This window comes from Ochlerotatus camptorhynchus, unplaced genomic scaffold, assembly GCF_037179485.1.
Source record: "Ochlerotatus camptorhynchus isolate MF236.1 unplaced genomic scaffold, CSIRO-AGI_Acam_v1.1 ptg000085l, whole genome shotgun sequence".
Classification (NCBI taxonomy): Eukaryota; Metazoa; Arthropoda; class Insecta; order Diptera; family Culicidae; genus Ochlerotatus; species Ochlerotatus camptorhynchus.
The window spans coordinates 4,247,934-4,262,386 of NW_027040575.1; the positions used below are offsets into that span (position 1 = coordinate 4,247,934).

A 14,453-nucleotide genomic window follows, 5' to 3' on the forward strand; every position below is an offset into this window, starting at 1 on the left:
CATGTTTGACATACCGAAAGACGTTCCGAAGGACTGTATCGGACTGCGTACCCTGAGTGACGACTCTGAAATTGAGAGGTGCACATAAGCCTACTCACCTGATATCTATCTCGAGACAGATACTGATGAACTTTCTCTGGATTCGCATGCAGGTCAATAGACATTGGCATATCCGATTTAACACCACCGTTGCCTTTCTTGAATCCGAAGATTCGAAGTATCAGAGCGTGGGGAGTTTGTAGATCATAGATAAAATCGCTGACTGAAGAGTATTATTATGGGCAAACCCTCACAGTCACAATCCAGCTGACTGAAGTAATGTTCCGGCTTGGTGAGTTCTTGACGAATGCTTGTTGACACTCCTTGTTTCAGTCGAACATTGCTTCTGTTTTGAACAGACTGTCAAGTGTATGTGGCAAAAACTTCCCTAATCATTGATTGCTTCGAGGAAGGATCGGCCTCAAGAGACGTCAGTGGGAGACGAAATGTTGGTCTCGATTTTCGTTACAGTCGTCTGCAACACTTACTAAATTATCACTAAATTATCTTGACACATCACTGGATCAGAACCTTTCTCAGTCAGAAAACAATATTTACAAGCTTGAGGCTACGACAACTCTGGATTACAAAAATTAAGACTTCAATCAGGCACATCACGCAAATCAAACATCTTCCATTTATGACTTTAATCATTCAAGTCCCAACGTTTAATTCAATTAAGTCTCAAAGGTACACAGCAGAAGGCTTCGAACAGAAGCAAACCATCCGAATCAGCGAAGTTGGGTCGCGCCTGTCAATGAGCTCCAAATTTTCGCTACGTCAACATTAGGTCGTCTTCCTGGCGTCGACGCCGTCGTCGGTGAAAACAGCGAACATTGCACACGCAAAATTTGGGCTTGGTAGGTTATTATCCTCCCTTGGAGAAGGAGGGAATGAGGGCAGGTACCGTGTACCGTTTCGTCAATCTTGCGGAACTGTGGAGGGACCTTTGGTAGAGTGTACTTTCTGACTTTTAGTATAGTAGGAAACGACCACCCTCCCTCCGCCCCACTTGTATCACCACTGTTCCCTTAGTATGCGCGGGTACTCGATTGTGCGGTTGTGAAGGTGGTTAGGAAAATGAGCGCAATGTCGCACGAGTCAACTTTTCGCATCAACGGTTTTAATTTATGTCGTTGCGATAATATGTATTGTTTTAGCGTTGGGTTGTTTGGTTCTTTTTTCGCAAAGCCCAGTCCCCACCGCACCGTCGTCGTCATCGCCACTGCCGTTCCACTTCGATGGGCCGTCGCATCGGCCGCGTAGGGCAGTAGGTACGGCGAGTTGCGATGGAGTTGAAAGATCTACCGGCAGAGAATATTGTTGGGGAGAGTGGTTGCAGGCGTGGGAGGAACGGTGACCTCGTGCCTCCGTGCGGCGATATTGAAACGCGTGACAAAGTTGTTACTTGGTTGGGCTCTAATTTGATAGCGGCTTCTAATGGAAGCAAGGCTGACGGGTGCGAAAGTGGCTTGTTTTGCGGAGAAGTCAATTATCGGGGCTACTTTCATGGTAGACGGAGCACACAATTAGCAGCTGGAAAATGCCGGATCGTAATCAAAACAATTTGTTCTAGATAGTGGCGGAACAGAAGCCTCGTAACGTTGAGGAATAATTCATGAGATGATATTTGCGTAGCTATTTTTCCAAGACGACAACATGTGAGCAGAACTTTCACTACCACAATCTAGTACCACGTGCAAAAATAAAGCAATAGAAAATTGCCCACCCACACTGTCCTCGTTCATTGTTTGAGCATCATCTGCAGCCGGGACTCAATTTGCCTACTGCCGGTGGTCACCGCACCAGGAAGAAACCGGAAGGGTTATGACGTTGCTGTTCCTGGCATGGCTTCATAAAATGCCTCTTCATTTGCTCATCTTCTTACCCTGGCCGATCCGGGCAAACGACACGATAAGAGTGAAAGTAGGCACCATCTGCTCATGACCGAATGTCATAAAAACTTTTCTTTAATAACCCTAATGAAAACATTAAACCACTAATTAAACTTATACACTGACACATGCCGCCAACAACGGCCGAGAGGTTCGGTTGACTTTGCTCTGGCTGGACGACCGGCTTCAATAGTGTAGGCCACATTCTTGCAAACACCACTCCAGTACGAGCGCAGCGCACCCGTTCACACTCACACTCAGACCATCACCGACGTGTTAGATCGTATAAAATTTGGAATATTTATCCTTCTCCCTACCCAAACCCATCCATTACCGGTACCTACCTACCGCGCAGCCTAGGAGCAACCTCCGAGCCTTTGTCCGAGTTTTTGCACAGGAAGCAGTAGGTCCACAGACCCAAGTACGACGACGGTGTCTGAATGTTGTTCAACTTGCAGAAAATAAGCGGCCCAAAGCCAAAGAGCATGACAAGACAACCTCTCTCTTTCTCCACCCCGCACTCGGGTTGGACCGGACCGGAGGAAGCACGGTAGGCACTATGGCAGGGCACGACCATACTCGGCGAAGAAGCAGCCAAATAAAATGAAATTATGAATATATTTTCTCCTGCTTGCTTCATAATAAAATGTATAAAAAATTGGGTGCCTGGAATGAGACGATTTTTTCTCCACCAGAAGTTTTGGACATTGGTGATCGCTTTTTTGCTCTTCTTCTGAGAAACCGGTACTTTTACCTGCATGATTTTTTTATATCTCCAAAACGAGCTAGGACAGATCACCGGTCGATAGGGTTGATGGGATGATGCTGGTTGCATGGGAAAATGACGACAGGGCTGAGAGCATGGATTAATCGTCTAACTGGCAAATCTTTCCGAAATAACAATAGCCGCAAGGGTGGACCGAACGAGATGGATGGATATCAACTGCACTCCTCTGCTGGTGTGGTCCGGTTTGATGCGTTAATTTTTGGGGTGAAGATGATTTAAACGAACTGGTCGTCGTTTAGACTGCTTGATTTGCAACTTTTTGGCCGGGAGACGGGAGGGAATGGTAATAGTAGGAAATCGTTCAGTACTGTGAAGGTTCTTGATTAGTTCAGATGCAGACCCAAGCGAAAAGGTTCCAATGAAGAGGTTCACATTTTCTTGGAAGCGAATCGGTAGGTAGACCTCTGACGCCTTGACCTCATCTCTGGATTTGTATTTTTTACATTATAACAATCCTCAAAATTTCACAGTTTTCGATTCACTAACGTTATTGTTTTTTCTTATATTTTCAGGTAAGTGATTGATACATTTCAATACGATATAATACAACCTAGGGAGTTGAGTTGAACAATAGTAAGTTAAGCAAAGTTACCTTTAAAAGTATTAATTGATAATTCATGCTTGGATCTTGGCTGATATCAAAAAAAGTTGAAATCTTTTGATCAAACTCTCGTGGTATGGTCAGTTTAAAGATGGATCTGATTCATCGGTAGAATATAGTCATCGGGGTGCAATGATTTTGATTTTTGATAAATATGCAAGATATTTGGAATTCTAATCAATTGTTTAAAAAAGATTTAAGGTTTGAAGCTCATTCGATATTATGAAAAATTAAACAATGACTCCGGATCATCCAATGATCAAAAACTAGGGTGGTTCAAAATATCGTTTTTGCTCTATTAAGCACAATCGATTCTAAAGAAGGTTCTGATCATTCTCTCAACATTTGAGCTCATTCGGTTGCGAAGTCATAATCCCTTGAGAGTTATGCAGTATTAAAAAAAATGGTTTCATGTTATGATCTGTCATGGTGGTTGCTCATGGTTACTAGAGTAACCAGCTACAAAAAGCGATATATTTTAACTACCTGGTCGCAGAACAATCGATCTTCATGCGCTTCTTTAAAAAAAGCTGAGCACCAGACTTAATAAGGTAATTACTGTGCGTTTATATGCATAATATATCGCTGCATGCATTCACATGACATATATTCTGTATGTGAATATTAAATGTGAAATAAAAATATAACTCAAACACAAACGTTTGAAACATATTCTGCCCCCATCAGATGCAAACTGTTTGATTTCAGTTGGGCTCACATGCACCTACATCTCCAAATTAATTAAGCAATTTCGGGATGTAAATTTTCACTAGGTCCTTTCAAAGTAAACAAACTTTACTCCACCCTTAGCACTTAGTGATAAAATCAAACTAGTTAATATAAGAGAAAACAAAACAAACAATAACATTCTTCCGAAAAAAAAAAAAAAAATATGGACCAATAAATTTACAAGAACTTGCTAGTAGTCAGGGAAGTCCTAAAACAATCAGGGAAGATTAGAGCTTTTTATGAAAATTTATAAAACTTCAGGAAAGCCTCGAAAAGTTCGAGGATATTCCAAGAGCTTTAAGTAACATCTGCAATATTTAGAGAAGTTTCCAAATCATCAGACAAGTTTCGTGAACTACAAAAAAGTTCCGAACTTAAGGAAAGTTTAAAGATCTTCGAGTACTTCATTTCGTGCATTTATTTACACTCATTTGCCTCTAACTTTTTTTTCCATCAATGATGTATAAAGATTCTGTAGGTTTTGATACTAGCTACAACTTTTATGGCTTACTAAAATCCGTATCTCTTATGCATGACGAACTAGAGTGGGCAGAACTTATTATAGTTTTTCAGTGAATGTAAGTTACATTCACTGAAAAACGATGCTGAGTTCTGTTCACTCTGGTTCATCATGCAAAAGAGAAACAGATTTTAAATATTAGCAAAAGTTGTAGTTAATTTCAACACCTACAAAAGCTTCATACATTATTTTACGGAATTCTGATGATGAAAAAAGTTAGAAGCAAATGAATGTAAATGAATGCAAATGATTGTCCATGCCTGCTTCAGGGCAGTTCTATGAACTTCACTAAAATTTTGTGATCTTAGATGAATCAAGATGAAGATCAAAGAACTTCGTGATAGGTCTATTAATATACACAAAATGTCAAGTACTTAACAAAAGCTTCAAGAAACTCCCCAAACTCAAACTTCAGGGCAGTTCCACGAATATCCGAAAAATGGTGTGAAGTTTAGAAAAGAACCGAAAAGCCGAGAAAGTTTTGATGACTTCAGGGTTGTTCGATTCGATCTGATGCCCAGAAAACTTTAAAGAAATTCAATGTTAGGATAATTGCGGAAACTTTAATGAAGCAACAAGATCTTCAAAAATATCTAGAAAGAACTTTATATTAGTTCTATGAGCTACAGAAACAATGTGGGAGCCTTCTGATAATTTTAAGGGAATTCCAAGAATTTAAATAAAATTATAAATTCAAAGTAGTTCTGAAAACGTAAAGAGCTACGGTGAAGTTTTAAAGTCCTTTATGATAGTTTTTGATATCTTCAGGGCAGTTTGATAGGTTTTACGCAAATTTCGTGAACTTTTGTGAAGTTCATTAAACTTGGGAAAATTGCAGGAGTTTTAAAGAATTTGACAAAACTTCAATTGAGTTAAATGAGCTTAAGAAAGTTATTTGCCAGTTCTGAGAACTTCAGTGCAGTTTCATGAATATCACGAAAATTTGCGGGAGCTTCAGAGAAGTTCCGAGAAGATCAAGTAAATTTCGAGAAATTATTCAGTAAAATAGCGAAAAGCGCAAAGATGTTCCAGAGATAAAAAATATCCCAGAGATTATCAGGGAAATTTGGAGAACTTAAGAAGACAAATATTTGGAAACTTGACAGAAACTTCGAGAAATTCACGGAAAAGCAGAGAACTTCGGAAAGTTCAGAGGTTTATAAGGCAGTTTTATCAATTTCAGCGTAATTCCAGAAACATCATCAGAATAGTAACGAGAGCTTCAAGGATGTTCAAGAACTTCAGGGGGGTCCAAAGAATGAATGGCTAAATCGAGGATTTCGGGGAAGTTTCATGAGCAAATGGCGGGATAATAAGGGGAGCTGCAAGAACTTCTATAAAATTCCGGATCTTCAGGGAAGCTTTGAGCATTTAAATGCTCAGCTTCAAGGAAACTATATGCACTTTTAAGAAGTTCTATGAACTTCAGCTTCAAGGAAGTTATTAAAACTTCAAAGAAGTTCAAAGAACTTGAGCTAAATGGTGGATAAATTACAAAATCCTCAAGGAACTTTGGTCTAGAGATTTTCCGGGAAGCTCAGAGACCTTGAGAGCCATGCCAATAACTTTAGGAATGTCCGGACTTTCTGGAAATTCAAAGATGAAGCTCCTCCAATTTCAGGATAGTCCAGATATTTTCAAGAAAGTTTAAAGGTTTTAAGGACAATTTCATTTATTTCAGTTCCAATAACTTCAGATCCGAGATCCTCAGCGCAGTTGAATTAACTTTAAGGAAATTGAAGGGATTTTACAGAACTCAGAGAATTTCCGAATGCTTCAGTAAAGTTAAAATATCTTCAAGGATGACCAGAAACTTTGGAGATACAGAGATGTTCCGAGTATTTCAAGGAAGATCAGAAAACTGGAGATGTTTCGAGGAATTATGAACAATCCAAGAATTTTTAGGAATGTCTGTGCGTGTTCAATCTAACCCCCACAGGCGGCAGTGGTATTATGGAAGAAAGCCATCTACAATTTCTCGTTTGCGGTAATTGCAGACAGCTTTAGTCCGGGAGTTAGAAGGTGATAGCTCTTTTTCAGATCCAGTAACAAATTTCAAAATGTCTGGAATGTCACGCCCATGGAGATTGGTATTATAAACACTCTTTCAGGTTCGAAAATATTCTTTTCAAGTCTGATACGTATTTATTTTAATTTTGTTTTTAATTTGTAGCAAACAATTGGACAGCTCTCTTCATACTCTGCTCTTTTGCTGCCATTGATTGTTTTTTGAAAATCCCTTGTACTTTATCTCTCTAACGCTCCATATTTCTCCAGTGAGTGACTTCTAGTCTTCCATGTTAATTCTTATGTGTTCCATGACATTTTGACGTAAGTCTCTTTTTCCTAGTGGCGCCTTCTGTAACACCAGCGAGGAAAATAGACAGTGTCCATCTTCGGGTATTTTCTTAACAAGCATCACTCCATTGTCGTATCACATGTCCTCCATTTTGCTGTTTTCCTTTCAATTTTACTTTTTTGACTCCATGGTACCGGAAAAGGTATAGATATATACATTATTAGCAATGCTGTGATATAATCACAACGAGATGGCCGTTCAAAATGGTTGAACAGATGTGAAACGGGGGAACATTTAAATTGGACACAATTTAAAATATTTCAATGCAACATTCAACTTTTTGACTAATAATTAATAAATTTTAAAATATGCTATCTAATTTCTGGCAGCATTTACTTGTGTTTTATCGAAGACAACATATCAAGAAGACTGGCAACTTTGCCTGAATCCAAACGACAGGCATAGTAGCGCTGCGCTCGAGTGAAGCTGGAAGCAACGTATAGAAAAATGTGCAATTACACAATGCTTTCTACTGAGGATGGAACCTTTGCTATCCAATTCGTTCGAAGCATTTACCTTTGAGCGGCAGATGACGCGATTGTGCCTGTCTCATACCAGTACTGTGAGAAAATGGGAGAATTGCCAGTCTTCTTGATATGTAGTCTTCGGTTTTATACAATAGAGATGTTCCGAGAACTTCTTGAACATTTTGAAAACTTCATGAAGAAATGAAAACATCATGCAAGTGCAAAAAATTCACTTCAAGGCCGTTCAAATAACTTCAGGAAAATTTACTGACTAGGCTATGAGGGCACTGAAATTATTTTTCTCTTTGAGTTATTTTCCTCTTAGAGTTGAATCCTTCTTTACACCATCAGCAATGTTTTGATGGATGAAATGTTTTGAAAAACGCAACTGACATACTCGCAAACCATCTATCACTCTTGGAGTTCACTACTTGACAACAGTTAAAAAAAAAAGCAATACAAGAATGCTCTAAGGCTATTTTTTCTTGACTTCAAGCGTAATTATTCAAATCGACGTATCTGCTTTTGTAAGCAATTACTTCAATCGACGATTTGTCTTAACTGCTAACTCGTTTACGCAAACAAACACCATCATCAGGTAGGGGAATCTTTCCCCTACTAGCTGGTGTTGTTAGTTTCTGTGAGTGAGGTAGCAGTTGTCACAAATCGTCAATTGAAGTCAATCGTCTACAAAATCAGATACGTCGATTTGAATAGTTACGCTTGACTTCTTCTTAACATCGAGCTGTTCTTTGTCAAAATTTTATTCAAAACATTAAACTGCTCAAAAATCTTTTTTTTTTTTTACTTAAGTACTTCTTTGTATCATGAGCTATTTTTCAAAAGGTAAAAGTTTTTTTTTCATGATTTGTTTTCCGTCGATATTGTTTTCCGTGCTGACCACCAATGCTGCTGACGCCAGGGAGACAGCCCCTACAGCTGGACCCTTCCAATCGACCCATCAACTTATGAACCGGGGACCAACGGCTTTCTTTCTTTTACGAAGGAAGGCGTGATCAGAGGTGTTATGCTTCAGAACATCCAGGCGGCGGTTGAATCCAGGCCTACTGGGGTGAGAAGTAATCACGCTCACTACTACACCACCGGTGCCGATAAGGGAAAAGTTTGATAACATTAAAGCGTAAATGCTATAAAGTTATTTCTCTCTTGAAGTTGACTCCATCTTTGCGTCATGCGGTCGAACTCCAGACGAATCTAGAACCACACTACCGTCCATACTGGCGACATCGCTCTGATGAGACAACGAAACCCTACCCCCAAGCTCCTCCCTGATCCTATCCTTCGACAATGTACCTCTCTAACCTCGAATAAGCCGCGAGTATTCGGCCCAACTCCTACTAGACATAGAACTAAGTGAATTTTGTTACAAACAAAGAACAATGAATTATCGACTCCGTAAAGCTAACGCGATTGAGCCTTAAAAATAAACGAACTAGATAAAAAATCTTTGTGTCATGCTCAGCTGTTCTTTGACCAATCAAATTTCTCATGTACTCTAACTGAAATGCTAAACAATCATTTAGCTCTTTGAATTGACTCCTTCTTTGTGTCTGGAGCTATTCATTGACAATTTAAGGGGTCATCTTCAAGGCAAAAAAAACGAAATTTTGTTTTTTTCTCGGAAAGTAAGCGACGTATTTCAAATCTTTACAACTCGATATTCAAGGGACCATCGAGTTATAGAATTATCTAGTTATAGAATAACAATCCCATACAAAATCGCTATCACAGTAGCCATGAAATCAAATTTTGCTATGGTTCTATAACTCGATATCGAGTTAGGGGTTGTTCATTAACTACGTAGACAGTTTTTTTTGGATTCTCAGTCCCCTACCCCTGCGTAGGCAATTGTCTATACAATTTTTTTTTATTTGTATGGGCCGTGGATAATAGTCCACCCCCCTCCCCTGAACTGTCTACGTAGTTTATGAACAGCCCCTTAGTGGACATCGAGTTGTGTAGAGTTGCCAGTATTAAATGTTTCCTTGGAGCTGTTTGATCCACAGGACGCCTTTCCTAGGAAGAGACGTTCCGTGGTTTGAGTTGTTCTTTCCTTGGTTCCTTCTTTATACCATGATCTGTAATTTTTTTTTTGACGGATTTCTAAAGCGTGTTGTTTTCCAGCAAATCATAGATTTATAATTTGTTTCCAGCAATCGGTTTTTGTGGAGCACACGTCATCATATTTTGTTTTGTAGATTTTCAAATTCTCATTGATGTGTTTGATGGTTAAATTTTTTGACATTTTCTCGATGCGATGATTGTTCTTCATTGCTTTATCTGATTAATCCATTTATTTTACGCATTGTTTAATGGTCTCAAAATAAGGATAAATCATGAATTATGACAAACGTCTATGAGCCAAAAACTGACCATTCGTATTCGATTGCTCGAACATACGGATTTATGGCAAACATCCCTTATGGCTGTCGTATATTATAGCTAACATCCACATTCGGATATAACTTTATGGCTAATGTTCATTTTGGGAACCATCTGTATTGGAAACGTCCGTATGGTTAACTTGTGGATTAAGGGTTGTCATCTTTCTGATTTCAAAAATACCAAGAGTTCAGAAAATCATGCTGAACTTTAGGTCTAAAAGAACTCACAGAACTGCGAAACATATGAACCGAGATTTCTGGGTGATTCTGGAAGCATTTGAATATTTAATAACTTTGAAAACAGCAGATTTTCATTAATCATTGCCGCTCTATAAACGTCCTAATGAAGCTGCGGGCAGACGGGAAACATGTCGGTCCTTTGTGATACATGAGATCTTCAACGATCTTCAAAGCCTTTCGAAACTCTTGCAAATTCAGAAATATCGAGAGCTTACTTAACTTGAAGAACTCCTTGATTTTTCTCATTACCATAAAACGGGGTTGAGTTGATTAGTGTAGTGTACTATCCAACTTAAGATTTTGGATTTATTGCGCTCATGTAGACCATAATTTGGACATGAAGCATGCTTTAAAGTCTCGATAAAACCTGGATTGTGGCTGGGGTGAATCTCGGAAGTTGCGCATTACTTTTGTTGAGATATGGTATAATTAATGTCAAATACTATAGAAATAGAATGCAATTTTCGCTCTGAATAAATAACACCATTGCACTCGAAGAAACATGGTGAGACATATGAATGATCAAGTAAATGGATCACTCGACCCGCTTTATGATATTCGAAATCTTTTAAAATTTAAGAAGTTTTTATTTAGTCTTGATACTTTGATCTTCGATGCCTTGCAGAGTCTTGTAATTTTCAAAGCACTGAGAAGTTTTTGCATGTCCTCGATGTCCTCCTAGTAAAACAATTCTTCTAAGCTTCCGCAGAGAGAAGTTCTCGATCTCCTCGCATTTCCAGTAGTTGCCAAAGTAACAAGAGCTCTTTCAGTTCCAGGAATTTCAAAAGCTGCTGAAGTATTGGAAATTCAGAAAATCCATAACGCTAAATGTTTTTTTTTGTTTCTTATGAAAAAAGTATAATTGATTGTAATTTGAAGAGCTACCGCAGTCAGGCACGGCCAAATTGATTCACTTTGTACTCCCTCTCATTTATTGTTTTCTCACAGCAAGATCTCAGGGAAAGGGCTGAATTTGCATAAAAACAACCTCTAGATGTTCCAAAATTTTAAAAAATGTCTTTGTTTGTTCGGTTTTGATTTTAAATTTCACATGTAAATATTTTTTCTCAATATGGGGAAATCATATTTCTAAAACATGTGGATAGTAAGTTCATTCGTGTAAAGCAATTTAAATAATCCGTTCTCAATGAGCATTTAGAATTGTATTCCTGATCATATTTCGTAAAGACAGTGCTTCAATTGGGCAAACTTTTGATGGATGCTCAAAATACATTGTCCTATAAGAAATGGGATATAGTATACTATACCGGTATAGGATTCATATTTCTAAAAAATCATCTATAAATGAAACAGTCATCGGTCGTCATTGAAAAGCAATGCAACTATGTTCTATCAATCTAATTGAAACTTTTATTGGCTCTGTTGTTTTGTGAATTTTAACTATAACGGCCTCTTTTCTGATTTTTATCTCTCAATCTATGGAATCTACACGAAAACTATGTTTGAACGAAATTACTAAAACAATATGAGGACCATTATGCCGTAGATAACACATTTTTTAATCATATGGGCAAGGTTGCAAAGACTCATTTCAGCTAAAACAATGTTTTTCTAAATTATGAAATAATTAGATGCCATGATCAAATTTTGAATTGGTAGGATACAAGAAGAGGTTGCAAAGAATGTGTTTGACATATTAAACCTGTTTATTTCACTTCATGAGAGTCACAATCAGCGATTTTTCACAAACTCACTCACTCACTCACTCACTCACTCAGCAATCAGCAAATCGCTGATTGTGACTCATAGAAAGCAAAATTTACAGGTTTTATGTTTCCAACGCATACTTTTTAACCTCTTCTTGTAAGTTACAAGTAAAACATGCCATCATACCATCTTTTGGTTTTATTATTCCGAAAAACATTATTTTAGCTGAAATGAGTCTTTGCAACCTTGCATATGGGTGGAAAGTTCGTAAAACAAATACTTCAAAATTCTTCACTTTATAAAATATCTTCGAGTATGAAACTATGTCAAACTTCAATAAAATCACTGTGAATAGTCAACCTTTGGTTACAAAGTTGGTAGATAACACATTAAGCTTTGCTATGAAAGTTGTTACAGCTGTTTTCGTTGTTTCAGTCTCGAGATATAAATATTATAAGCCGTAAATTACCTTAAAAACATAAAATTAACTTGAAGAACCTCTAAATCATCACCGATTTTGCTGAAAATTGGCACAAAAGATCAAATTAAGATGAAACACAGTAATCACGGCTGACCCGTTGCATTCCGAACATTTCTGTTAACTTGAACAGGTCTAATATCCATGAACTAGATCCTCATGCTCGTAACTTCCTTACATATTGCTTTGATATGTGAAACATTCCTTTTCTGAATAATTTAAACTATTTTTAAATTTTTACACGAATGTCTTAAACTGTCAATAATTGTCTTGAACATTTTAAGAACCTTTCACAATCTCAGTCGAACTAACATGATTTAGTCATTTTATTGGCATGTTTCCAGGAATATTCAAATTCCAAATTTGTTTTCAATCGTATATCTTACTATTTATTGTCAGACACATGTTTTGATCACAAAAGCAACTGCATTATAATCAACAACTCTGCTCAAATTCAACGTACTTGTTTGCCGAAATCCAACCGGAAACATCAAACTGAAATAGTGTTATTCCTCAATAAATCCGTCCAAATGGTGAATCAGATTAGCCAATGAAACAGAAAACCTGCTAACCCTAAATCATGCCCTTCTTCGCACCACAGATTCCGCCTCCCAGTTCCAAATTCCTAACAAGCTCCATCAATTCGCGCTCGCAACTGCTCAACTTTCAACTCAGCACTCGAATCTGGTGCACATATATCTTCTCCCATCTGCATCATCATCATCATCGTCTTGCAGCATGCATGTAGGTAGATACGAACAGCTAGCAACGTCTCCGGGGCATGGCATGCGAATCGTTACGGCAGATCGTGGCAGCCATTCCGGTTTAATCTTAAGTAAACATTATCTGGCAATTTTTCCACCCATTTTATTACCTCGCCGGCTGATTTAGCTACAATCTCCCTACTTCCCCAATGCTCCAATCGAACCGACTGCAGCCGTTCAAGGAAATCGAGATTTTGCTAAGATTGAGAAATCTGCACCGAATCGGCATGAAGATGCAAACGAGAGAAAAAACGATGTGATACATTCCACTTTCACTACGAAAACTCCCTCATCGATGGAATGAAGGCATAGGTTATACCTGCTGCACCAACTCCTCCAGGAAGAAGCAATTTCGTGTCATGTAGGGGTGCCTATTGCTCCATCTTGGTTCAACTCGACCTTCCGACTACTGCGGAATGCAAAACAGAAACAGCAGGAGATGTTTGATGCATCGCACTTACCCGGCTACCGCGTGCTCTGCGCTGATGTGTGGAGATCGGTGTTTATAAATAGAATTTCGGGGAAGACTGGGAAACAGCACGCGCGTGCCCATCCGATTGCTGTCTCGGGTGTTTATTATTGGGTCATAAGAGGAGAAATGTGAACGGTTGAAAGGATTTTATTTCGAGGTGGAAGTAGCCTACTTTAAATAGGTTAGGTTTCTGAATAAGTAGCGTATAACTTCAAATGTCGAATGGATTCGACACCCCATTCGATAGCCAGAAAAACTCATCCATGACTAGTGGTGTAAGCGGTCACAGTAGTCGACGTATTTTTTGTGATAATCTGTTGCCTGACTATCGTCGGGTAAGATATTTGAATTCGTGACTTTGACGGGAGGGACACGGATGTTAACAAATAAGCCAGAGTCGTCCCCTGCGCCATTTTGAGAAAAAATACAATATTCTAAATAATCGATATTTAGCAAAAATGTGCATGCATCTTAGAGAAGATCGATTTTTTTTTTCCGATTATCATTTGACGTGGAACTGCAATAAATCCCTTAACTTTAGAGTAATGTTCCAGAGTGATTGAAACAAATGATATTTGATTTTCACCGGGAAATTCTCTGGGATACCGCATTAGTGAGTCGGTCTTTTTTTGATAGCGGCACTTTTCCAAAAGCAAATTCAGACTTTGCATGTTTCTATAATTCGTTTTTGACTGTATTGGTACGGATGGTGTAAAATCCTAGACCCGTTCACCGTTGTAGGTGAATTTTCGCAGGAAATCAATATGTTTACTGCTCTACGGCACCATGCAACGCCGTGCGCGCTGCAGTGTGTGAGTGGGTGGAAGCCTTTCACTTCGCTGTGCATGCACTTTTAGAGGCGTGCATGAGCCGGGGATGGAGGGAGATAGATAGCGAGAGCAAAGGAGCACTGCAGTCGAGAGTGTAGGTCGAATTGCTCTGGGATATTGACATGCAAGCGGCTTTCCTCACTGCACAAGGGTTGGCTGCAGCTCGCTGCAATTCGAACGTGCAATCCACGCGACCGGC

The 14,453-nt window shown here is 38.8% G+C and overlaps 1 protein-coding gene across 23 annotated transcripts in view; it reads left to right on the forward strand.

Annotated features, from left to right (window-relative positions):
• The window catches only part of LOC135698378 (protein muscleblind-like), an 847,806-nt gene that overhangs the window by 173,197 nt on the left and 660,156 nt on the right, over positions 1-14,453 (forward strand). The window contains exon 1 of one of the 23 annotated variants that reach the window (XM_065218315.1): positions 3,276-3,294. The exons of the other annotated variants lie outside the window; for them this stretch is intronic. The gene's annotated coding sequence lies outside the window, so the exon portion shown is untranslated. Of the gene's footprint in view, positions 1-3,275; positions 3,295-14,453 lie in introns of those variants that run through there. 23 annotated transcript variants of the gene reach the window in all.